Raw genomic sequence first — 17,960 nt, forward strand, 5'->3', positions numbered from 1 at the left:
TTTACTGGTGGTAGTGGATCATGCCACCAGGTATCCTGAAGCTATCCCCCTTAGGACCACTACAGCACCTGTTGTGGCAAGAGCCCTAGTTGGAGTATTCTCCAGGGTGGGCTTCCCTAAGGAGGTCATCTCCGACAGAGGTGCAAACTTTTGTCGAGCTACTTAACTGCTATGTGGAAGGAGTGTGGTGTTAACTACAAGTTCACTACGCCCTACCATCCACAATGCAATGGGCTTGTTGAGAGATTCAACAGGACCCTGAAAGGGATGATTCATGGACTACCTGAAAAGCTTCGGCGTAGATGAGACGTCCTGATCCCCTGCCTTTTATTCGCTTTCAGAGAAGTCCCACAGAAGGGGGTTGGTTACAGCCCTTTTGAACTTTTGTACGGGCATCCTGTAAGAGGACCCCTGTGTTTGGTGAAGGAAGGATGGGAGAGACCTCTCAAAAAGCCTGCAACCAACATAGTGGACTATGTGCTTGGTCTCCGCTCGCGGATGGCCGAATACATGGAGAAGGCATCCGAAAACCTTAAGGCCAGCCAAGAACTTCAGAAAACTTGGCATGACCAAAAGGCTGTCTTGACTGTTTACCAGCCCGGACAGAAGGTGTGGGTGTTGGAGCCAGTGGCCCCAGCAGCACTCAAGGACAAATGGTCCGGGCCCTACACCATCCTGGAGAAAAAGGGAGAGGTCACCTACCTGGTAGACCTGGGAACTCCCAGGAGCCCCCACAGGGTGCTCCATGTCAACAGGCTCAAGGCATATGTCGACAGGAAGGACATGAGCTTGCTCATGGCCATAGATGAGGGACAGGAGGAGGAGAGTGACCCTCTCCCCGACCTGCTCACTCAGAATCCTGACGATGGATCGGTAGATGGTGTTGTCTTTTGTGGCAGCCTCTCCGAACATCAACAGGGGGATTGTAAACAGGTTCTTCAATCCTTCCGGCATATGTTCTCTCTAACACCCAGTCAGACCAATTGGTGTATCCATGAGGTTGACACTGGCGACAGCTTGCCCGTCAAGAGTAAAATCTACCGGCAGCCTGATCACGTTAGAGACTGCATCAAGAGTGAAGTGCAGAAAATGTTGGAGTTGGGAGTCATTGCCCCCTCGGACAGCCCCTGGGCTAGTCCCGTAGTTCTAGTGCCGAAACCTCACACCCCGGGCGGTAAGAAAGAGATGAGGTTCTGCGCAGACTACAGGGGTCTCAATGCAGTCACTAAGACTGACGCCCACCCAATACCAAGGGCAGACGAGCTTATCGATAGATTGGCTTCGGCCAACTACCTAAGTACGTTTGACCTGACCGCTGGGTATTGGCAAATCAGGTTAGCTAAGGACGCTAAGCCCAAAACAGCATTTTCTACCCCTGGTGGGCATTATCAGTTCGTGGTGATGCCCTTTGGTTTGAAAAATGCACCTGCCACCTTCCAACGGTTGGTGAATCACGTTCTCACTGGGCTGGATGACTTCTGTGCGGCGTATCTTGACGATATCGCTGTCTTTAGCTCCACCTGGGAGGATCACCTGGTCCACCTGCGGAAAGTGTTAGAGGCTCTGCAAGCAGCAGGTCTCACTATCAAGGCCACCAAGTGCCAGATAGGGCAGACACAGGTTGTATACTTGGGCCACCTTGTCGGGGGAGGCCAAGTTCAACCACTGGAGAGCAAGATACAGTCAATCAGGGACTGGGCTCCTCCAACCACCCAGACTCAGGTTCGAGCTTTCTTGGGCCTGACTGGTTACTACCGGAAGTTCGTCAGGAATTACGGGTCGATTGTGACCCCGCTCAATGAACTGACGAGTAAGAAAATGCCAAAAAAGGTTCAGTGGACAGCGAGCTGTCAAAAAGCATTCGATGACCTAAAGCAGGCCATGTGCACGGTACCTATCCTCAAGAGTCCAGACTACTCCAAACCATTCATTGTCCAAACAGATGCTTCTGAGTTGGGTGTGGGAGCTGTTCTATCTCAACTGAATTTCGATGGTAATGACCAGCCCATTGCTTTCATAAGCAGACGGCTGACCCCCAGAGAGAAAAATTGGTCAGCTATAGAGAGGGAGGCCTTCGCTGTGGTGTGGGCCCTGAAGAAACTGAGGCCATACTTGTTTGGTACTCATTTCAAAATTCAGACCGACCACAAGCCCCTCCTATGGCTAAATCAGATGAAGGGTGAAAACCCCAAACTGCTTAGGTGGTCCATTTCCCTACAGGGGATGGACTTCACAGTGGAGCATAGACCTGGCACTGATCATGGCAATGCAGATGGGCTCTCCAGGTATTTCCACTTAGAACAAGAAGACTCACCTGGTCAAGGTTAGCTTATTGTCCCAACGTTTGGGGGGGGGGGGTCATGTAGGAGAGTAGGGTCTGCAATCCTATGATCACCCGGACTTTTTGCTTTTGTTTCACTGGTTTACGACTTTCTCGGGCTGTGGGCCTGCCAATCAGACCCACAGCCTAGCTGTTCTCTCACTAAATTGATGTGTGTACCTTAGGTGCATTACCCAATTGGAACTGGGCCACCCCGTCAGACCCTGTAACTCAGGGCATCGGTGTACCCAGGGCCTACCAGGGGCCGAAGCATGTATTATGCCACCCCTGGATGGCCATCTAAAACTGACACAACTGGCTGCACGACAGCTGGGGCAACGTAGTGTACTCGTTCGTTGCTTTAGGTATAGTATCCCTATATCTAACCTCACAATGGACACCCGGGTTCCTATCAGTCACTCCTATGGCAGGCCTTGACAATCCTGAAGGCAGAGTGCATGGAACCGTGTGAATTGGGCTCTGGCACGAGCCGAGCCCGGTTGCAGCTTGCTGAACCAAGACCCAATGGCTGTTCCATGATAACGCGTATCATATCAGTAACTTCGGTATCGCGTTATCCAGACATGTCGAGTAAGGTGTCATACGAATCGGGATGTTGCCCCCTCACCAATTCTGGCGACGAGGTTGGCATTCCGCCCTTCTAGAGGGACACGACATGTACGTAACTGTGAACCCCGGTTAAAGTTAACTGAAGCCTCAGTTCCACAAAATGGACGCTGCCACCACAGACACAAGTCTGACCTCCTGCTGCTGGGAGTCCTTCCAGCGAGGAGAGCTCGGACACAGGGTTTCCTGTCAAGGGCGGTGTTCGCACCGTCCCAGACAGGGTTTGTGTATTCTGGGTAGGTTGGGCTTTGCGAGAAGGTGACTGCGGAGTGGCACCCCGGTGCTCACTACGCATCTGCCGGCTAGAACCAGTTCCAGGGGCGCGCAGCCCCTGACCTGGGGAAAATCCAGCAGGGGGAGAGGGGTGTAACTACCCCCCTTCCTGGTCCCACCCTTAGGGCAGGACCTAGTCATTTACCCACCCCTTTCTTTAGGATAAAGGCCGGAGCGGGGACCCTTCCAAATTAGATCATCTTTGAATCAAGAATACTTTCTACGAAAGGACTTCGAGACTCTTCTTAAGATTTCTCCCTTGTGACTAAGGAGTAGTCACCCTGCACCAGCAGGCACCATCTAAGAACTCTGCGGTTTGCTGCAAGTCCTTCCTCAGGAATACGACGGCCCAGCTCGACGAGAACCGGCTTCCCTGGCACCTCTGACCTCTACCCACGTCGTCAGCTCAGTTGAGATCTGTGGGTGCGACGAGACCTCGAGGGACCGGCCATCATCAAAACCTGCACGCTTTCTTAAACAGCACGACCATCGAAGCAATTCTCTGGTGAGTGCTCTGGGGTCCGAGAAGCCCCGACCCTGAGCCGCTCCAGCACCGAAGTGCAGCCTCCCAGCATCTCCACGATCTGCGTGGGGCCCTTCTGCTCGCCGCTCAGCCCGTTGTCTGGTCACTAGCCGCTGGCTTGTGCCCTTCTTTGACGACATCCGACAACCAACGCTGCTGGTCTGGTTGCTCCAGACTGGCCCTTGCTTCCTTCTCTTCGAGAAGCACCTCGGACCCTCCTGGTCCACTCAAGACGCCATTTTAGGCCCGCCACGTGGTCCTGAAATTTGCCAAGGCTTGTTGCCCCAATCCTGGGCCCAGCGACGCCGACAGCATCAACCTTCGTGGGACAGCTCGCACCTCCACCCTGGTCGCCGACAACGCCTCCTGGTCCGTGAGACTGCAGAGCCTAGCGTCGCCCACTCACCTTGTCGAGGTGACGGCCAACCGGTGCCTTCCCGGTACCCTCTGACTACTGGCTAGTAGTACGAACTTGGTCCCCTCTGCTTTCAGGTATCAACGATCTCTGATCCAGGCTTGGATCTCTACAACCTATTCAGCACTGATCGCAGGCCAGCAACTCCTTTTCTTCCGGCTCCTGGCTCGTCAGCGAAGACCCCGACGCCTGTAAGACTTGTGCAGCCGCAGTCCTCGTGGCTAGGTAACTTCGGCATTTCGGTGCCTGCATAGCCTCCTTACTCAAGGGTCCCGAGTCCCTCGCTTCCGACTTGCCTTATCGGGTCCGCCCGAGACCATTAGAACTTTCCGTGCCCTCGGGCATTTGTTTTAATTGTGCACTTGAAGTATTTTCTAAGAGCTTTGGTTTGTGCTTAGTACCCTGTCCTCATAAAGAGTACAGGGCTGTTGTGATTCTTAATAAATAACTTGTTTATTTTCATAACACTTGTGTGGTGTCCTTTCACTTGGTGTTCAAGGGGTATGTGATGGTATAACAGCTGGCTTAACACGCCCTCTAGAGTTTAGCCCGAAGACTGCTCGTATCCACGCTACTAGGATAGCTGGTCTAAGGTTGACTTACAACCAATCACCATAAGGGTCGTTTGGAACGATACATAGTGGTCGCTAGAATAGCGAACGCTGCATATCGGGCCAACTTCTCACAGTAGCGATACCCAAGTCTATGCAGAATTGCTTTAATTCCTTGTGACTGTACTCTTCCAGCCGTTCCATCTGGAATTTCGCGGTTATTCCGGTTTCTTTCGTCGTCATGGTCGCTGTGTGTTTTTCGTTTGTAGTGGGGCGAGCTACTCTCCGTACGATTTGCGTCGGCTCGAATCGCGCCGCTGGCCACCAATGTTAGACGGGAAACCTGAGAGTCGGCCGAGCAAGGGGGAGAGGCCTCCTGGCGAGGGCCCTCTCCTCTGATCGTACGGACGAGCAACCACCCCCTACAGATAGACGCCACACAAGGATAGGTTCCTAACACTTTTATCGGTATTCTTAGGCAGGTTATTGCAGCAATACAGAAGGAACGGGATACTGGGATCCCTCTTAGGCTTAGTCTCTGTGGGAAGGGGGTAGCGGGACAGTCTTAGTACCGGTCTGGTACAGGGATGCCTGATGCACAGCTCTCAATCCTCGAGCTGGAGGGTTCTCTGGTATGGGCCGCGGCAACGCCAGCAGGACTCCAAGGATGGTTCACGAAGATGAGCCGCGGCAGCGCCAGCAGGACTCCAAGGATGGTTCACGAAGATGAGCCGCGGCAGCGCCAGCAGGACCCCAAGGATGGTTCACGAAGATGAGCCGCGGCAGCGCCAGCAGGACTCCAAGGATGGTTCACGAAGATGAGCCGCGGCAGCGCCAGCAGGACTCTAAGGATGGTTCACGAAGATGAGCCGCGGCAGCGCCAGCAGGACTCCCAGAATGGTTCACGAAGATGAGCCACGGCAGCGCCAGCAGGACTCCAAGGATGGTTCACGAAGATGAGCCACGGCAGCGCCAGCAGGACTCCAAGGATGGTTGCAAGAAGATGAGTTCGTCTCTGTGTCTCTCGACTCCAGGATACAACTGCCTTCCTGCTCTGGAGCTGCCCCAGTTATAGGGCTGGTGCCTTTGATGTGCGGACCCTCGCACTTGGAGGTCGGATGGCCCGGGATGTGCGAGTCCAGACACCCAGCAGGGGGGTGGAGCCAGCCCCCAGGGAGGCTGGGGGCGATCGAAACCAGGCTGATGGGGGTCCATCGAAACTTCTCCCCCCATTGACTCGTCAAGTGGTCTCTTTACCCCCTGGTTGGCTTGTGGTGCCTCGATGTCGGGGCTTTGCTGGGCCTGAGGCTGCGGTTGGGCCGAGGCCACGAGGCCTGGTCGTGGAGGGTCCAAGATGGCGGCTGGGCCGGAGACGAGGATCTGGAAAAGGGTCCGGACCAGCCGAGAGTGTTGAGGAGATGAGGTCGAGTACTGTTGGGGGAGAGCTGGGGGCGGCCCAGAGGGGCGGCCCTCGTGGTAGGTGGAAGGTGTCGCTCTTGGCCGGGTACCAGGGGTCGAGGTAGTCCGGGATCCGCCATGCGGGAGGAGTGGGACCACGCCACGAGGCCAGGTCCAACACGCCCTCACTCTACCGCCCTCACTATACCACTCTACCGCCCTCACTCTACCACTCAACTGCCCTAACTCTACCACCCTCTTTCTACCACCCTCACTCTACGCCCATTTGTACTGAAGTCAAGAACAAACTGAACCTACAGAAGAGAGCTCTCTCAAAGTTTGAATTAGCAGCTATGGGGCTCTTTTCAGAAGAGCTGGTGTGAGATGGTCACATGTGCCAGAATTGACCAGTGCATAGTTCTAACAGGTGGGTCCTTCCCTGCTAGGTCTTGCTGCTTCATTTTTGGCCAGGATCTTCTTTACTGACTTCACACTCCATCAAGAAGGTCAGCACTGGCAGAGCCCTCTGTGACGTTTGACTCTTCATGCTGAAATTAACCTGGCCAGCAGGAAGAGGTGCCCTGACCAAAGATCCTACAATGTGGGTACTCTACCACCCTCACTCTACCGCCCTCACACCCTTACTCTGTTGCCCTCACTCTACCACTCTACCACCCTCACTCTACCAATCTACCGCCCTCGCTCTACCACTCTACCGCCCTCACTATACCGCCCTCACTCTACCGCCCTCACTCTACCACTCTACCGCCCTCACTCTACCACTCTACCGCCCTCACTCTACCCCCTCACTCTATCACTCTACCGCCCTCACTCTACCCCCTCACTCCACCACTCTACCGCCCTCACTCTACCACTCTACTGCCCTCACTCTACCACTCTACCGACCTCACTCAACTGCCCTCAGTCTATGACTCTACTGCCCTCAATCTACCATGCTACCGCCCTCACTCTACCGCCCTCACTCTACCACTCTACCGCCCTCACACCACCGCCCTCACTCTACCACTCTACCGCCCTCACTCTACCGCCCTCACTCTACCACTCTACCTCCCTCACTCTACCGCCCTCAATCTACCACTCTACTGCCCTAACTCTACCGCCCTCACTCTACCCCCTCACTCTACCACTCTACCGCCCTCACTCTACCACTCTACTGCCCTCACTCTACCACTCTACCGACCTCATTCTACTGCCCTCAGTCTACAACTCTACTGCCCTCAATCTACCACGCTACCGCCCTCACTCTTCCGCCCTCACTTTACCACTCTACCGCCCTCACACCACCGCCCTCACTCTACCACTCTACCGCCCTCACTCTACCGCCCTCACTCTACCACTCTACTGCCCTAACTCTACCACCCTCACTCTACCACCCTCACTCTACCACCCTCACTCTACCGCCCTCACTCTACCGCCCTCACTTTACGCCCTTATTTTTTTATTTTATTTTATTGGATTTGTATTGCGCTCAGCTGCCCTCAATGGGTTTCCCGGCGCCAGGGACAGACTGAAGAAAGAAAACAAGCAAGTGCAAAAAAGAGATCACGAAATAAGGAGATCAAAACAGAAAGGTCTTCAATTTTTTGCGAAACGCCAGAAGATTAGTTTCTATTTTTAACGCCAACGGAAGAGCGTTCCACATCTTCGGTCCAAGATATGCGAACGAGCGACCTCCCATTTTAGCCAGTCGGATTCTTGGAATCAAAAGATTGCCATTATTAGATGACCTTAAAGAACGGCCAGGTAGATAAGGCTGGACAAGGTTCAGGAGGTAAGTAGGAGCAGAACCCTGACGGATCTTGAACAAAAAACACAGTGTTTTAAAAGCCACGCGATCTGAGATTCTCAACCAGTGTAGGTCACGCAAGGCTTGCATTGCGGACGTTCTCCGTGGAACATTACGCAAGAGGCGAGCGGCTGAATTTCGTACCACTTGGAGTTTGTTAATTGTTGCTTTGTCCGCTCCAAGATAAAGCACATTTCCATAGTGAATGAGGGACATCACAAGGGCCTGGACGACAATTCTGCGAGTGGACTCAGGCAGCATCCATAAGATCTTCTGCAGCCAGCGTAAGATGGAAAAACAGACTGCAGCGACCTTAGTCACCTGCTGCCTCATCGAGAGTTTGTCGTCAATCAGGAATCCGAGGTTACGAGCAACAGGCACAGGGGTAGGCAGAGGACCCATATCACAGGGCCAGTGTCTAGAGCCCCACAGATCTTTATGCTTGCCTAATATGATAACCTCGGTCTTATCTCCGTTGAGCTTCAGCAGATGGTCTTGCATCCAAGCTGCAACGCGAGATAGGCCAATTTTGAGGGCAGAGACTTCCTGGGCCCTGCTGATAGAAAGAGAAAACACAATATGCGTATCGTCTGCATATGAATATATGGACAGACCGGCGTCCTCTACGATGGAAGCAAGAGGTCTGATGTAAATATTAAACAACAATGGGCTTAATATAGACCCTTGAGGGACGCCGTAAGCTGAAGAATGAATCGCAGATTCAGCCTTGTTTGAGAAAACCTGGAAGGTGCGCTCATTGAGAAATGAGGCCACCCAGGCAAGCGCTGATCCATCAACACCAAGGGAGTGGAGGGACTCCAAAAGAGTGGAATGAGACACGGTATCGAATGCAGCGCTTAAGTCAAGAAGAATAAGCGCAAAGGTCTCACCGCTATCGATACCGTGTCGGAGTCGCTCGGTCACCCCAAGGAGTGCGGATTCGGTGGTGTAATTAGCGCGAAAGCCTGATTGGGATGGATGGAGATATCCCACGTTTTCAACAAACTCATTGAGCTGAGTGTTGACGTGACGTTCCAATATTTTGGAGCAGGCTGGTAGCAGGGATATAGGCCTAAAGTTGGCTAAATTTGTGGTGTCAGCACCAGATTTTTTGAGCAAGGGGACAACCATGGCATGTTTCCATTCCTGTGCCACCAGAGATTCGGTGAGAGAGATGTTTAATAACCTCATTAAGAATCTCCGTGGTTCAAGGTCTAGTTGTTTTAGTATCTTCATAGGAACTGGGTCCCGAGGAGATCCCGAACGGATACTATTTAGACAAGACAGGAAGGAGGAGTCATCAAATGGTAACCAACTATAAATAAATACAGTGGATGAGAAAGAAACACTGCAAGAAGGGCCAGGTTGAAGGGAATCAGTTGGCAATGAGAGGGGGGCCAAAGATTGATAGATGCCCTCAACCTTAGATATAAAGAAATCCGCAATGGCATTACATTGTGTGCCATCCAGGGCCGACATGGAGGGAGTGGTGTCTGCTCCTGTAAGTTTCTTTACGGTGGCAAAAAGTGTCCGAGGACAGTTTTGCGCGAGGGTAATAGTAGAAGCAATATAAGTGGCCTTGGCACGTTTACAATTTGCATGGTAGACTTTCAATTTGTCTTTGTAAGCCACCTTGCAAGGAGTGGAGTATGAAATCCTCCACTTCCTCTCCAGGGCCTTACATTTGGCACGCTGAATTTTTAATTCGTCGGAGAACCAAGGTGCAGGGGGGCGCAGGGATCTATATTTGCTGCTAGAACGCGGGGTAAGGGCAGTCACTGTGTCTGTCAGCCAGCAAGAAATAGGAATGTTCAAGTCCTGCTCAGTATTAATAGAAACCGGAACTGTCTCAGTCAGACGCTGATTAAAGGCAGCGATATCGAGCCTATCCCATCGGTAAGAAGATTTAATTTCCTCCACATGAGATCTGGTAGAAAATAAACCAGGTGGTAACATAAAGTGTATCGCGTAGTGATCAGACCAATTTAATGGACGCGCCGATTGAGTACAATCGATCGAAAGAGTAGAGATAATTGGGTCCAAGAGGTGGCCTGCGAGATGAGTAGCCCCAGAATTACAAAGTTTGAGATTAAAAACCTCAAGATCAGATAAAAAAGATTTATTCAGGGGGTTATTAACACCTTCTAAGTGAATATTTAAATCACCAAGAATAGTGAAATTATTCGATTTCAGTAATGTTGCAGAAAGGCAATCAACAAGTGAGGGAATCCAAGAAGCTGCATTCCCGGGCGGCCGATAAATTAGCAGACCGGAAAGCGTCAATCGGGGGTTAATCATTAATTTAAATAATGCTGCCTCACTACCTGGAAGATGTCATCGTTCCAGTTTACATTGATAGATGGATTTGAAAATGATTGCGATTCCACCACCTTTACCGGAGGGTCTGTCCTGATGCAACAAAACATAGTTGGGAGGAATAGCTGCAGCAATGTCCGGACCCGAGCTAGCATGTAGCCAGGTCTCGGTCAAAAACACTGCGTCAGGAGATTCATCACTTATGAAATCGAAAATATTTAGTTTATTCTTAGGGAGCGATCTACAGTTTAGGCTCCAAAAATGGAGAGGAAAAAAAGATGGGGTACGGCCCTTGGTCGGCTTCCTTTTCCCCCGGTAGTGTTTTTAGTTTAATTGCGTCTTAGAAAGCTGCATTTTGCCGGTGGAAAAGCCACAACCAGCACATGTGAAACAATGAGAAGGCAGAATGCATAAAGTGCAGGTGGTGGGGATGGGAGGTCGTAATAAATGTAGTGCCATGGTGGTGTAATGTACGCGGTCACACAAGGCATTCCGAGTTAACATACCTAAAGACATGTTGGCAAAGAGCAGCCCGTCCTGCAGCCCGTCCTCAGCGCGGACGGGCGCAGACGGGCTGAACTCAGGCGGAACTCCGGCGGAACTTCGGCGATCCCGCTGCGCGATGACGCTGCGCGTCAGCGTGGCTCGCTTAAATGTGCGTCCAGCCTCCAAGACTAGACTGCGCAGAGCGCCTAGCGTCGTCAGCCCCACCTAAGATGGCCACTATAACGAGACGTGAGCAGGGACCCGCAAAAGCGCGGTGCTTGTTTCCAAAATTATATGCAGTGAGCGGGGCAGAGTGCGGTTAGCTGTAGGCCAATTTTAAAATCAGGGTAAAAGTTTTAAATAAAAAATGAAATCAGGCAGACAAAACGGGAAGTTTTAAAAAGCTGCTAAAATGCAGCACGATCTGATCGAGGTCTCCTTTAGAGTAGCGCCAGCTTGTTAGAGCGCCCGCCGAAGGTTTGCCTTGCTTAAATGCGCGTCCAGCCTCCAAGACTAGACCGCGCAGAGCGCCTAGCGTCGTCAGCCCCACCTAAGATGGCCACTATAACGAGACGTGGGCAGGGACCCGCAAAAGCGCGGTGCTTGTTTCCAAAGTTATATGCAGTGAGCGGGGCAGAGTGCGGTAAGCTGTAGGCCAATTTTAAAATCAGGGTAAACGTTTTAAATAAAAAATGAAATCAGGCAGACAAAACGGGAAGTTTTAAAAAGCTGCTAAAATGCAGCACGATCTGATCGAGGTCTCCTTTAGAGTAGCGCCAGCTTGTTAGAGTGCCCGCTGAAGGTTTGCCTCGCTTAAATGCGCGTCCAGCCTCCAAGACTAGACTGCGCAGATCGCCTAGCGTCGTCAGCCCCACCTAAGATGGCCACTATAACAAGACGTGGGCAGGGACCCGCAAAAGTGCGGTGCTTGTTTCCAAAATTATATGCAGTGAGCGGGGCAGAGTGCGGTAAGCTGTAGGCCAATTTTAAAATCAGGGTAAAAGTTTTAAATAAAAAATGAAATCAGGCAGACAAAACGGGAAGTTTTAAAAAGCTGCTAAAATGCAGCACGATCTGATCGAGGTCTCCTTTAGAGACCGCTTTACCGCCCTCACTCTACCACTCTACTGCCCTCACTTTACCACTCTACCGCCCTCACTCAACCACTCTACCGCCCTCACTCTACCACCCTCACTCTAGCACTCTACCGCCCTCACTCTACCACTCTACCACCCTCCCTCTACCCCCCTCACTCTACCACTCTACCGCCCTCACTCTACCACTCTACCGACCTCACTCTACCACCCTCACTCTACGACTCTACCGCCCTCACTCTACCATTCTACCGCCCTCACTCTACTGCCCTCACTCTACCACTCCACCGCCCTCACGCCATCACTCTACCGCCCTCACTCTACCACTCTATCGCCCTCACTCTACTGCCCTCACTTTACCACTCTACCGCCCTCACTCTACCACTCGACTGCCCTAACTCTACCACCCTCTTTCTACCACCCTCACTCTACCACCCTCACTCTACCACTCTACCGCCCTCACTCTACCGCCCTCATGCCCTCACTCTACCACTCTACCGCCCTCACTCTACTGCCCTCACTCTACCTCTCTACCGCCCTCATGCCCTCACTCTACCGCCCTCACTGTTCCACTCTACCGCCATCATGCCTTCACTCTACCGCCCTCACTCTACCACTCTACCGCCCTCACTCTACCACTCTACTGCCCTCACTCTACCGCCCTCACTCTACCGCCCTCACTCTACCACTCTACTGCCCTCACTCTACCACTCTACCGACCTCACGCCCTCACTCTACCGCCCTCACTCTACCACTCTACCGCCCTCACTTTACTACTCTACCGCCCTCAGGCCCTCACTCTACCGCCCTCACTCTACCACTCTACCGCCCTCACTCTACCACCCTCACTCTACCACTCTACCACCCTCACTCTACCACTCTATCGCCCTCACTCAATTTCAAGAAGACTTTATTCGATTAGTTCATCATAAAAGACATAAAATACAATGTATACATATAAAAACTTCTAAAACCAGTATTAAATCAATGACAAGCTAATCAGCTTCTTGTTGAATATTTACAAAATTTACAGTTACACTCAAATTGCATACATACTTCAGCAGAAATAAACTGGGCCCAACTGGTAGACAATCACTTCTTTAGATCCCCAGTTGATTGCTTTTAATAAACCTGATTCTAAGCAACCAAGCCCACCCCAAACATTTAGCAACCCCCACAACAATTACAGGGGCCAGGTTAGTTTTTAAAATTCTGCTTGCTTCACCAGCCGATCTAGTACCTAGGCTTCTACATACCGGCCTTAGCCATTTGGCTCTAGGGGCAATATATAATGGACACACATACAAAAAGTGATTCATCTTTCCCCTACTCCGTGGCACTTAGGACAGTGCACTAAAACCAATCTAGTGAAAAATAAGAAACGCATGGTAGACAGAGTCCCCTTTCACCAAGTGTTATAGTTCAATGTTCTGTGGCCAGGATAAAAATCAAACAAGTCCCAAATAGAAATAGGGCCATCTCCAATTTTGGGCTGGGAAAATCTTAAGAATGGGACATTGTTCCTGTGTTTGAATTTGATTAGTATCAGGTCTCCCGGAATGTCTTTGGGCAACATCCCTAGCCATCCCACTCTCCTGACGCTCAGGATTCCGCCATCTAGGTCAGGTGGCAGCGGTCTGTTGTTATTAAGCCAAAAGATGGCTTTATTGAGCAGGTCCTGGCTTGTTTCATGTGTGTCCTGACTAAGTTCAGGGACCCCGGAGAGAATAGTCACATAGGGGGCGGCTTCAGGGGGTAAATTCATTCGGTGTCTTCTTTCTTGAGGGAGCCTAAGGGCTTTAAGAGGGGGGCGAGTGGGCTTAGAAGGAACTTTACTGCCGCTTAGGATGGGTGTACTGAGAGAAGGATCAATTGTTCGTTCTTTCCTGTGTTCGATGGACTTGGGGTTCACAAGGTTAGTAGAGAGGGTAGGATGGGAGGGAATAACAGTATTTACAGGTGATGGTGGAATCCTTTGTACTATTTGTTCAACATCAGACAACCTATTTCCCAGATCCTGAATTTTTGAGAGCAAAGGTGATAAAGCCGCATTCAACAGTCGCTCAATATGTGCCAGTAGGGTCGATTGGAAGGGGGGAACAGAGTCATTTGATGTGATCACTGTCTTAAGTGGCGTTGATATGCTTGGGTTGACGGAGGAAAAAGAGGGGGTACAACACATTCGGGCGGCATTTGGTGGGGTAACCACATTGTGCCCTTTGTTGACTGGTTCCCGAAACGGCGTATCCGATAGAGGTATGATTATTTCAGGGGCCTGGGGAGTGCAGTTTATGAGATCCGTATCTCTGTCCACTGTAGGGGAAGTAGTAATATCAGGGGCATAGTTTGTGCCACACAGGGCATTCAGTTCTTCCCAGACAGACATAGTTAAGTTACAAAAAGGGCCCCAGTACGTCACTAAACAAATCACAACGCACAAGATAAGGGTAAAGTGTCTCTATACCTCATCCTTTGATGGGGCCAAGTGGGGTGGCCCGTCCCGTCCTCGGGTCCTCTGAGGGCCACAGAGGGCCCGCCCTTTGCCCGGGCTTAGCCCGGCGCCCGCCCGCGCGCGCGTCCCGCGGGGCCGGAAGTGAGGGCTGACTGAAATAGGCTCCGGTAGCAAGTGGGTGTGGCCGCCGCCTCCCGAGTCCTCCCGCTGCCTCCTGGAATGGCCGTGCACTTCACTGTGCACCCGCTGCGCCTCCCGCGAAGCGGGAGACGCGAGGTCTGTTTTGAATCCCCCGGTGGCAAGGGGGTGTGGCCGCCGACTCCCGAGTCCTCCCGCTGCCTCCTGGAATGGCCGTGCACTTCACTGTGCACCCGCTGCGCTTCCCGTGAAGCGGGAGACGCAAGGTCTGTTTTGAATCCCCCGGTAGCAAGGGGGTGTGGCCGCCGCCTCCCAAGTCCTCCCGCTGCCTCCGGGAATGGCCGTGCACTTCACTGTGCACCCGCTGCGCCTCCCGCGAAGCAGGAGACGCGAGGTCTGTTTTGAATCCCCCGGTAGCAAGGGGGTGTGGCCGCCGCCTCCCGAGTCCTCCCGCTGCCTCCTGGAATGGGCGTGCACTGTCTTAAGTGGCGTTGATACGCTTGGGTTGACGGAGGAAAAAGAGGGGGTACAACACATTCGGGCGGCATTTGGTGGGGTAACCACATTGTGCCCTTTGTTGACTGGTTCCCGAAACGGCGTACCCGATAGAGGTATGATTATTTCAGGGGCCTGGGGAGTGCAGTTTATGAGATCCGTAGCTCTGTCCACTGTAGGGGAAGTAGTAATATCAGGGGCATAGTTTATGCCACACAGGGAATTCAGTTCTTCCCAGACAGACATAGTTAAGTTACAAAAAGGGCCCCAGTACGTCACTAAACAAATCACAACGCACAAGAGAAGGGTAAAGTGTCTCTATACCTCATCCTTTGATGGGGCCAAGTGGGGTGGCCCGTCCCGTCCTCGGGTCCTCTGAGGGCCACAGAGGGCCCGCCCTTTGCCCGGGCTTAGCTCGGCGCCCGCCCGCGCGCGCGTCCCGCGGGGCCGGAAGTGAGGGCTGACTGAAATAGGCTCCGGTAGCAAGTGGGTGTGGCCGCCGCCTCCCGAGTCCTCCCGCTGCCTCCTGGAATGGCTGTGCACTTCACTGTGCACCCGCTGCGCCTCCCGCGAAGCGGGAGACGCGAGGTCTGTTTTGAATCCCCCGGTAGCAAGGGGGTGTGGCCGCAGCCTCCCGAGTCCTCCCGCTGCCTCCTGGAATGGCCGTGCACTTCACTGTGCACCCGCTGCGCTTGCCGTGAAGCGGGAGACGCGAGGTCTGTTTTGAATCCCCCGGTAGCAAGGGGGTGTGGCCGCAGCCTCCCGAGTCCTCCCGCTGCCTCCGGGAATGGCCGTGCACTTCACTGTGCACCCGCTGCGCCTCCCGCGAAGCAGGAGACGCGAGGTCTGTTTTGAATCCCCCGGTAGCAAGGGGGTGTGGCCGCCGCCTCCCGAGTCCTCCCGCTGCCTCCTGGAATGGCCGTGCACTTCACTGTGGACCCGCTGCGCCTCCCGCGAAGCGGGAGACGCGAGGTCTGTTTTGAATCCCCCAGTAGCAAGGGGGTGTGGCCGCCGCCTCCCGAGTCCTCCCGCTGCCTCCTGGAATGGCCGTGCACTTCACTGTGCACCCGCTGCGCTTCCCGTGAAGCGGGAGACGCGAGGTCTGTTTTGAATCCCCCGGTAGCAAGGGGGTGTGGCCGCCGCCTCCCGAGTCCTCCCGCTGCCTCCGGGAATGGCCGTGCACTTCACTGTGCACCCGCTGCGCCTCCCGCGAAGCAGGAGACGCGAGGTCTGTTTTGAATCCCCCGGTAGCAAGGGGGTGTGGCCGCCGCCTCCCGAGTCCTCCCGCTGCCTCCTGGAATGGGCGTGCACTTCACTGTGCACCCGCTGCGCCTCCCGCGAAGCGGGAGACGCGAGGTCTGTTTTGAATCCCCCGGTAGCAAAGGGGTGTGGCCGCCGCCTCCCGAGTCCTCCCGCTGCCTCCTGGAATGGCCGTGCACTTCACTGTGCACCCGCTGCGCCTCCCGCGAAGCGGGAGACGCGAGGTCTGTTTTGAATCCCCCGGTAGCGGGGGGTGTGGACGGCGCCTCCCGAGTCCTCCCGCTGCCTCCTGGAATGGCCGTGCACTTCACTGTGCACCCGCTGCGCCTCCCCTCTACCACTCTACCAACCTCACTCTACCACCCTCACTCTACGACTCTACCGCCTTCAATCTACCATTCTACCGCCCACACTCTACCACTCTACCGCCTTCACTCTACCGCCCTCACTCTACCACTTTACCACCCTCACTCTACCGCCCTCACTCTACCACTCTACTGCCCTCACTCTACCGCCCTCACTCTACCGCCCTCACTCTACCACTCTACCGCCCTCACTCTACCGCCCTCACTCTACCACTCTCACTCTACCACTCTACCGCCCTCACTCTACCGCCCTCACTCTACCACTCTACCGTCCTCACTCTACCACTCTACCGCCCTCACTCTACCGCCCTCACTCTACCACTCTACTGCCCTCACTCTACCGCCCTCACTCTACCGCCCTCACTCTACCACTCTACCGCCCTCACTCTACCGCCCTCACTCTACCACTCTACTGCCCTCACTCTACCACCCACCACCCTCACTCTACCACTCTACCGCCCTCACTCTACCCCCTCACTCTACCACTCTACCGCCCTCACTCTACCGCCCTCACTCTACCACTCTACCAACCTCACTCTACCACTCTACTGCCCTCACTCTACCGCCCTCACTCTACCACTCTCACTCTACCACTCTACTGCCCTCACTCTACGACTCTACCGCCCTCACTCTACCGCCCTCCCTCTACCACTCTACCGCCCTTACTCTACCCCCCTCACTCTACCGCTCTACCGCCCTCACTCTACCACTCTACCGCCTTCACTCTACCGCCCTCACTCTACCACTTTACCACCCTCACTCTATCGCCCTCACTCTACCACTCTACTGCCCTCACTCTACCGCCCTCACTCTACCGCCCTCACTCTACCACTCTACCGCCCTCACTCTACCGCCCTCACTCTACCACTCTCACTCTACCACTCTACCGCCCTCACTCTACCGCCCTCACTCTACCACTCTACCGTCCTCACTCTACCACTCTACCGCCCTCACTCTACCGCCCTCACTCTACCACTCTACTGCCCTCACTCTACCGCCCTCACTCTACCGCCCTCACTCTACCACTCTACCGCCCTCACTCTACCGCCCTCACTCTACCACTCTACTGCCCTCACTCTACCACCCACCGCCCTCACTCTACCACTCTACCGCCCTCACTCTACCCCCTCACTCTACCACTCTACCGCCCTCACTCTACCGCCCTCACTCTACCACTCTACCAACCTCACTCTACCACTCTACTGCCCTCACTCTACCGCCCTCACTCTACCACTCTCACTCTACCATTCTACTGCCCTCACTCTACGACTCTACCACCCTCACTCTACCGCCCTCCCTCTACCACTCTACCGCCCTTACTCTACCCCCCTCACTCTACCGCTCTACCGCCCTCACTCTACCACTCTACCGCCCTCACTCTACCACTCTACCAACCTCACTCTACCGCCCTCACTCTATGACTCTACCACCTTCAATCTA

The sequence above is a fragment of the Lissotriton vulgaris genome, chromosome 9 (assembly GCF_964263255.1).
Source record: "Lissotriton vulgaris chromosome 9, aLisVul1.2, whole genome shotgun sequence".
NCBI lineage: Eukaryota > Metazoa > Chordata > Amphibia > Caudata > Salamandridae > Lissotriton > Lissotriton vulgaris.